The following is a 9,718-nucleotide window of genomic DNA, read 5'->3' on the forward strand; positions in this document are numbered from 1 at the left end:
AGAATAAAAATAGAATATTTAAATTATGCCATGTATGGTGGTTAATAATATATATATATAAGTATATATAGATATACACATATGAATTTTAAGTTAATGATGGATGAAAATAGCACACTTATCAATATAATTTCTTGTATAGTACATAGTGCATATAAATTCAAGTAAAAATAAAAATATATCAAATAAGTTGAAGTCTTATAAAGTTAAAATTATAAGTCAAAATTATTCACATTCGAATTAATCGCTCGAATCAACCACTCAAGTTATTCCAAGTTTACTCAGCTGAACTAGTATTTCAATGGGCTACAATGTTTTATTGTCTGGACAGCGGTTGAAATTGTTTCTCTTACTAATCTAATGTAGGACTAGTTGTGCTATCTGGATCAAACATTGTTGGTTTGAAATCTTTCAGAACCTCACATTTCAAAATATGAGCTTATAGTTAAGAATGTAGCTTAAAATTTATAATTGTGTAGGTACCACATTAAACTAGAGTAGTTCAGGAAAATTAGCTTTGTAATTAGCTAAAACTTGAAAATTGATTAAAAATTCATAAAATATTTATTTAGTTATTTATTAATTAAATCATTATCAATTGAAGTAAGTAGATACATAGATAATTTAAAATCAAAATTTTGAATCATTTATTTTATTATTTTTTATAATTCAATATGCAGTATTTTTATTTATTTAGAGATAAGATGAGACAACAAAAATAATAAGATTTTTAGTTGAGGTAACTAATGTAATTTTTTAAAATATTTAAGACAAAATTGGAAACGAAATATTGAAAGTTGCTTTCAAGAAATTGTCTTCAAATTTTCTCCTTCAATTTTTTATCCTTAAACTTTAATTATTTATGAAATCGATCTCGGCATAAAGATAATGTTAAATTAATAGTAGTGAGAAATTATGTTTTATTTTAAACTTGATTTTTAGATGGTTATTATTTAATTTTATTAGGAGGCATGAAAAAAGTTTCTTGATGAATCAAGAAGTATGAGAGAAAATTATGAATGAGAAAATAAAAACTTTCTATATTGAATTGAGTTTCAAAGAATAAGGAAATCACCATTTATATAATACAATGCTTAACTAATAACTAACTTGTTAATCGATTAATTAAACTCTTAATTGATTAACGAAAATAATATTACAATTAACAAACTGAAATCGACTAACAACTTTAACATCCCCGCAAGCTAAAATGTGTCAAACATTCCAAGCTTGAAATAATTGTGCTGAACACCATATATAGTCTAATACATCCTCTTGCTGGTGAGCGAATCTTCGTCTCCCAGTCTTGAAATCTGAACTTGACGCAATACTGATTGTAACACTGTAAATTTTCTGTGTATGTTTTATTATTTATTTATTTTAACAACGATTAATTTTAGAAATTAATTGGTATTGAATTAGACTAAACCGTAGTTGAATGTTAGTCTTGTTTTGTGATTTCCTATTTACACTTGGGAAAGACCATGACTCAGATGATTGAGCCTGGTGTCCAAAATTGACAAACTTATACAAGTACCTTTGTTCTTGCGCCTATTTAGGGCAAGGTTTCTGACTGTGATGTTTTGATTAGGGTGATGGTTCGTAGTGGTAGGGATGTTATTCCTTTTTTTATGTGTTGACGTAAGATCAGGTCCCACATGAAGCATTCTTTTGGGAGATGTCTTAGGTTAGACCGATCATATAAAATAATGATTAAAAGATTTAATCGACTAACCTTGGTTAGTGTGCATACTCATTATGGATAATGAAGTAGTGGAGAGGAAATTTACGGGAGATGAACGAGCCCCGAGATGTTGAGAGGGACGGCGATAAAAGTGATTCGTCAACAAAGTCTTGAGGGTAAGTCTAGGTGAGACGAGTCCCTTGTATTCCTGGATGAGGTATTCTGTTGGATCAGACAGTTCTCACAGCGCAAACTAGACGATCTCTGACAATCCCTCTTTACAATCAAGATCAATGAGAGGGATGTCCAGAAAGTGTTTGATACGACACCATCCTGAAATGGACAGTTCTTCGGAACAGATCGATCATATATCATTACGAGGAATAATTTTGGTGCGTTCAAATCGGCTTGTTATGGGACCTGTACTCTTGGTTATTTCCGAATAATATATTGGGAGGATATTAGTGAAAGGATGGATGAAACAAGCATAACCTTCATACATTGAGATTGTGAATTTTGATCCTCATAATATGAGATTATAACATCATTCATCATTGTGCATTTTTGTATGTGATGTATATATTGTGTTTATTATGCATGTCTGTCTAGATGTGATATTCCGTGTAATTCCACGCCATTAATGAGTAATATTCATTAGATGTTTTACTCCCTTTTCTTTTTGTTTGTCTTCTATTCGCGTTTTGTTCAGATGGATCATTCTGCCAGGATTCTGAGTTACCGCTTTTCAATTTCTCAAGAGGGGGCATGGAGGATTAAGGCAAACGATTATACCTACACAGGCCCTTGTGCTTTTTGATTAGTGTACATGTGTATGGTATTTATTTTGCGAGTAGTTTTATTTGGGCGACGATTAGGATTCCGCCTTGTACTTTGTACCAACATTTCATGATATTCTAATGAAGTATGATTCAAAGTTATATTGAGTTATATTTTCATTTCCTTTAGGTAATGGTCTTTTTGCCTTTCCGCATTGTATGTTACTTAAAGTGATGTTCCGAAAATGAAACGAATATAAGGAAATAAATTTTATATGGCATCATTATTATTCAAAGTTATATTGAGTTATATTTTTATTACCTTTAGGTAATGGTGTTTTTAATTTTTCGTATCGTATGTTACTTAAAGTGATGCTCCGAAAATGAAATGAATATAAGGAAATAAATTTTATATGGCATCATTATAAATAAAAAATACTCATTTTTGAGCAAAATATTTTTGAAGTAATTTTCAGGGCGTTACACTGATGCTTAACTACCATTTGGCAGAAGCAATTTCATCCAACACTTAAACCATTTTTTTGACAGAAGCAAACCAATCATAATGGATGAAAGAGAGAAAATTGATCTAAATCTTGATCCTAAGATGATACTTCATTGAAGAAAAATATACACTTTAATGTGTGTTTAATGAGAGAGAGGGGTGAAGAAAATAGAGTATTAAAGAAAAGAAATAAATTGGGGTAGTCGATGAAGAATAAGAAGAAGAAAAAGGAATGTAAAGTGATCTTGTCAACTTATTGTAGAGGATGAACTACCAAGAATTTCAAGAACTCTAAAACATCTCTTGAATAGACTGTATCTATATGGAGAGCCATTCATCGGAAAGTACTCAAATAACACTCAGACATGTTCCAACCGAACAACTAAATTTACAAATTTCCATCTTCTTCTTGATAGCCTTTTGACCATGATAGATAAAAGAATCTAGTATTCCAGAAACGGTAAAAACACCTCCAACTATGGCACACACATTAGTAAAGAAGTGTAAGAATGAGTTATGCTTTTCTATAGAAGTAACCATATTTGGAGAAAGATCATAGAAGAAAAAAACTCCAAGCATCAGTAAGCCATAAAAAAACCTATTTCCATAATATGCCTTGAAAAACTAGTTGGTGCTGTCTTTTACATCTTTATGAGGTGCAAGAACAACATGTAGGAGCTCCAAACGAGATGGCAGTAGATAGATGATGTTGATGATGATTCTTTATTGAATCTTGAAAGGAAAGAATGATAAGCGGAAGCGATAGAAAAAAATAATTACGTTATGATATCATGTTCAAATGGTAGGAGACATGAAAAAAGTTTCTTGATGAATCAAGAAGTATGAGAGAAAATCATGAATGAGATAATAGAAACTTTCTATATTGAATTGAGTTACAAGGAATAAGGGAATCACCATTTATATACTACAATGTCTAACTAATAACTAACTTGTTAATCGATTAATTAAACTCTTAATGGATTAACGAAAACAATATTACAACTAACAACTTTAACAATTTATATATATAGTAATATTATTGCAATAACCACTTTTATCTCTCAAATTTACTTGTCATATTTTCAATCAATTTTCTATTTTGATTGCAAATTCCTTCACATATCAACACTTTATAACCTGTATTGTTGCATTGTTATTATTGTGAGTATGATTGTAACAGTTTCTTTATTGGTTTACTAATAATTTAACCATATAATATAATAGACAAATTTCAGCAACTGATGAGGAAAACAAAAATATAGCATGATAGCTACTTACAAAAGACATAAATTTAGAGGTGTTTTATGAATTTTTTTTCTTAAAAAATATAAGAACAAGTTTAAGATTTTTCACAGACACAAACTTATTTATTTTAAAAATAAAGCATTTATGACTTGTTTGATCAGAATTTTAAAATATATATGAAGAATCCGATTATTCAGCTTTTGCCAAAATTGTTTCTAGCGAGAGTAGGAAAAAAAACTAGAATCACTTATGAAGCTGAACTAAGCACAACGTTGTTTTCAATTTTACATAAATTGTTTTTGACGAAAATATTTATGGAAAACAATTTTTATTTCAAAATCTAAAATAAACGGATCCATTTCTTATCTTTACAAGGTTTATATATTAATTATTTATCCATTTGGTCACGTGCTTTACGTTAAAAATTGGAGGAAAAAGTGTTCATTCCTATGAGCGGATATACAAATTAAGTTCACATGTGCTTGAGTTCTTACATTAATTGTCACTTCCACTTTTTTAACATTCTTGGTCATGAAACTAGGGGAAATTTCAAAAACACATCCTGAACTTAGCATTATGTGCAAGTTAATTCTAGAATTAAAAAATTATAAACTTTGGTTAAGGTATAAATCAAGCCATGGGTATGAAAATTTGACCTGGATAATTTACGTACTATATTTTTTGGATTTAAAACATATGCACTAATGGTATAGTTTTTTTATATTGTCAACGCATTATCAATTATTCATATGTTAAAGATTTTGACTCTTAAATAAAATTAATATAAATGAATAATAAATTTCCTGATTATATAAAACAATTATGATTAGAATACATGAACTCATTGTTATGTTACATTGGACATTGCTAATATTCAAGTAAAATAAAGTTTTGCAAGCAAATAATTCCTTTGATAATTTTGTTCTCATTTTTGTTCCCACTCACCGTTTGCAAACTGACTGGAGTAGTGTAGTTTTTCTTGAAAAGCCAGCCACTCTACCCTAAATGGCCAATGCAACAGGTTCTAAGTAATCAAAACACTTTTCATTGGTTAAGGTTCTAAGTGTTTTTGCTAATTGATTTCAAACACATTTTAACTTTGAGACAAAGTAAGGTTCTAAGTGTTTTTGCTAATTGATTTCAAACACATTTTAACTTTGAGACAAAGTAAGGTTCTAAGTGTTTTTGCTAATTGATTTCAAACACATTTTAACTTTTAGACAAAGTATCAAGATGAGTTTGAATTGATCCACTTTTGTAAAAGGCTTTAAAATAGGGATGCACATCTACCGTAACACAGTTTTGTGGTACTCCACGTGTCATGAGGTGTGATTGGCTAGAAAAATATTTAATAATTACAACTTTAATTTAAATAAATTTTTTCAACCAATCAGATTTAATGGTACATAGAGTGATACAAAAAGTGGGACAACAAATGTCCTAAAAGATGGTTTAAAAATAATTAAAACCCTTGTCAAAACTAATGGTTCGCTCTATTTACAGAGTTTAATTGTTGTCTTCAATATGTACGATATACTCCCCCTCCAGGTAAAAAATGTGTGAAAATGGCATGCGATCCTAAAGATACTTTTATACATTGTTTTTTATGGATATAAGGCCATCCTCATCCTTAATCTTAATAAAGTCATGAGTTGAGCCTTAACTTAATACTTTAGTCATTAAGCAACGAGTTTTAATGTTTGGTATATTTAAGTTGAAATCTCACATTAGATGTGAGATATGGATGAGAGACTTTATAAGCGGAAAAACATATGCAACTATTGTTTTAAGATTTTGGTTCAAGATGTTTTTTCTCACAATAGCTCTTCACTATGCCTATGACCCAGTAATAATGTGACTCCGAGTGTTAGAGACTCTTCGGTTGCAGACAGTTCTAATAATTAGTATTAGAATTGATGGTTCGACTTGAACTTTTGTAAATTTAACAAGAAGTTGATCGGTAAGTGTGTGGTACCCAACAAAATTGTTGAGCATATTCAAATGTGAATTCTCACATAAGATATAAGAAGATGAATGAAAAACTTTATATGTGAAAAATTCTCGTAAAACTATTATCCCAAGGTTTTAGTCCACTACATGTTGTCTCGCGATAGTTCTTCATTCTTCTCGTAATCCAATAACAATGTAACTTTCCAATAATGGAAAGCTCCATGGTCTCCAACACTTAAGTACAGGCTTAGCTTGCTTCATCCACTCACCACAATTAGTCATCACTTCAAATAATTTATATTATATATTGTAATTTGGTATAAGAATAATATATTATGAAAAATACAAAACTTTTAGAAACAAATTATCCTCTAATCATATAAATTTAATATATGTAACTTGAAAAAACATTCTTCATATAGATTAAAAGCTACACATATGAAAGAGAATAACTGGAATAATAACTTTTTTAAAAGGATATAATATTGCTTATATTATTTTGTTAAAAGGCGTCCGAAAACAAACTAATTAACGAGAATAATACAAATAAAATGAAAGTAATAAAACAAAAAAATACTCCTTTTGGACGTAATTTTAAAATATTATTATTAATAAATAAACAAGCAAATGATCTACAATAAAATCGCAAGATATGACTTATAAATAAACACCCTTCAAAAAAGTAATTGAACATAAGTAAAAAATATTAAAATTATATTTAACAAATTATATAGTCAAATAAACTATAATTAATTGTGGAAATGAATTAATTAAATGTATGAAATCTTGAGAATGTGATGTAAAGTCATTTGATGATAGGATAAAGATATAGTACGATATGGACAATGATAAGAACAATATAAGCTTTTTTCATGTCAAGTTTTCCATGCACATAAGATAATGATATTAATTAAATAATGGCAGTAGTGATAGTGAAGTGGTGTTCAAATATAAAAGTATGAAGATATTACACTTATTTTTAACTCATCTAATGTAACACCGCGAATTTTACGACTTAGAATTATAAGATTTTATTAATATTTTCATTAATTATATATTCGAAAATGAATTTCTGAGAATTTTCGGTAAAGAATTAGATAAAACTCTAGTTGAGTTTTATTCTTGAAATTTTATTTCCGATTTTGTGGTAAATTTTGGTAATTTTTGGAGACAGCCGGTTCTAGACCACTGTCGGGGCCGAAATCCGCCCGGTACGGCTCAAAACGTGTCTTTTTGAGTTTCGTAACTCAGAATCGAATTCCGATTGCGCCGTTGGATTCTTAATTTAATTTTGAGTCAATATAGACCCTGAATACACTCATACCTACTTTCTAAATATTTTTCACTCGGAATGCCGAAATCCAAAATTATAATCGGATATTAGGATCGGGCGATTTATAATACCCGATCGAGTATTGGCCGATAATACTCGGGCATGTTTATCGCACGTGTCCACAAGGTGATCATTTTGCATTGGGATGTGAGAGTTGACTTCCATAAAGAAAATCTCTCATCACTTTCTCAGATATCTCATGATCTCATTAGCCACCCTAGGGATTTTTTTGATGATTGCCTAGATTTCCCTCACTCCTTAAACCCTCACACTTCACACTTCACTCACTCACTTTGGCATTTTCAAAGAGAAGGTAAATATCTCTTCACCTTTTCTCTCATTTTCTCATTTCTTCTCCCATCTTCAATCATTGATCTCTCAACATTCAACCAATGGATGTTGATGAGATTTAAGTATGTTGTTCATGAGTATGTCAAGAACATATTCAACCGTTGAAATTTTCTAAAACGCCTTCTAACTCATTTTCTCTTCAAAACCGAAAATGATGTTGTTCTTGAACTTATGAAAATATTTTGTTGAAACCATGAACAACTTGTGTTCATGGAGTTGTTATAATATATTACTACATATATTTATTGTTTTAGCCAAAGGGGATTATGATAAAATCAAATGAACCTTTAGGAAGAGTTTTGTAAAAATGAAAATGTATGTATTTCTATTTGTTTTTAGCCTTAAACCATGGCTTGGAACAAGTTGGAAGAGTAGAAACTTTTGTTAAAAAGGATGTTAAGGTTTATGAGTACATGAATGTCTCATGAAACTCTTAAATGATACTTTGAATAACTTACTTTAAAGTGGTAAGATTATCAAAGAATGTCTTAAATCGGAATATGGAGTTTTAAGTATTTTGGTAACGATTTTAGAAATATCGGAAACTAATGGGTTTTTATTGTGGTAGTTACGAAGATTTCGGTGTTCGAACCTTGAAAACCAAACCACCCTTAGTTGACAATTTAAAGCACGCTTCATTAAGGTGAGAGAGAACACATCGTGACATAGTGGTGTCCGAATATGACACCCGAATCTCCTAAACCATCTCAAAGGTTTTGGAGTTAACTTTGGTTCTAAGAAACCCAAGAACATTTATGTTTGAATGCTTTTGAATATATATGATTGTTGATGAAATGTGTTGAATATTGTATATGAATGTTGTTGGGAACTTTTCTGGGTGCAGGTGTTTGAAAACCATGTTTAAATGTGTTTCGGTTTTCGAAAATGGCAAAAATTAGCATTCTGTCCAAATCCCTATTGCTTGGGCGAGCAGGGCGTCGCCGAGGCGAGCCCGGGCGACCAAAAGTCCGCCCGGGCGAGCAAAAACCTGATTGGGCGAAAAAACAAATTCCAGGATTTTCGCCTGGGCGAACAAGGTGTCGCCGGGGCGAGCCCGGGTGAGCAAAAGTCCGCCTCGGGCGAGCAAAAACTCGATTGGACGAAAAAAAAATCCAGAACTTAAGGAGTTTCTAGAACTCTCTCGCTTGGGCGATAATAGCTTCGTCTGGGCGAGGAAAGCTCCAGTTGATTTAGGATTTAAAGAGGAATTGTCGCTTGAGCGACTGGTCCCCGCTTGGGCGAGGGACGGTGTGGGAAGATTGGAATAAAATGATATTGAGAACAATGTGATGAACCCGGGTAATGTGTTGTGATATGAAGGTTGTGGAATGAGATCATGTCTTAGATGTGAAGCATGACTCCACAAAGGTATAAAAACATTGTTTGTGTTTATGCCTTGTTGGGCAAGTATCCGACTTGAGGTCGTGAACTAGGGGGTACCCTAGTAAGGATACATGATATCACTGAACAACGATGGACCGACCATAAGAGGCTTGGTCATGTGATCGTTCAGGAGTATTCGGTGATGGGTTGTTGTGATTGAGATGTTACCTTGAGCATGTACGGTTGACGTACTATTGAGTCTCACGAGAAGCATTCCTTGTCGGGAGATGGCTTAAGGATGGGCCGATCATGTGTTTGATGAATACATTTGCATTTGATTCTAATTAAGAATGCATTGCATTGTGACCATGAAGTAGTGGAGAGGAAATAGACGGGACGACTTATAGCACCATGATGTAAGTAGGGACGTCACTGATTGGGCGGTGATTCGCCAACAATGTCTTGAGGGAGAGTCTGGGTGAGACGAGTCCCTTGTATTCCTGGGGAGGTACCCTGTTGGATCGGACAGTTCTCACAGGCCAAACTAGGCA

This window comes from Lupinus angustifolius, chromosome LG15 (assembly GCF_001865875.1).
Source record: "Lupinus angustifolius cultivar Tanjil chromosome LG15, LupAngTanjil_v1.0, whole genome shotgun sequence".
In the NCBI taxonomy this organism is placed as follows: Eukaryota; Viridiplantae; Streptophyta; class Magnoliopsida; order Fabales; family Fabaceae; genus Lupinus; species Lupinus angustifolius.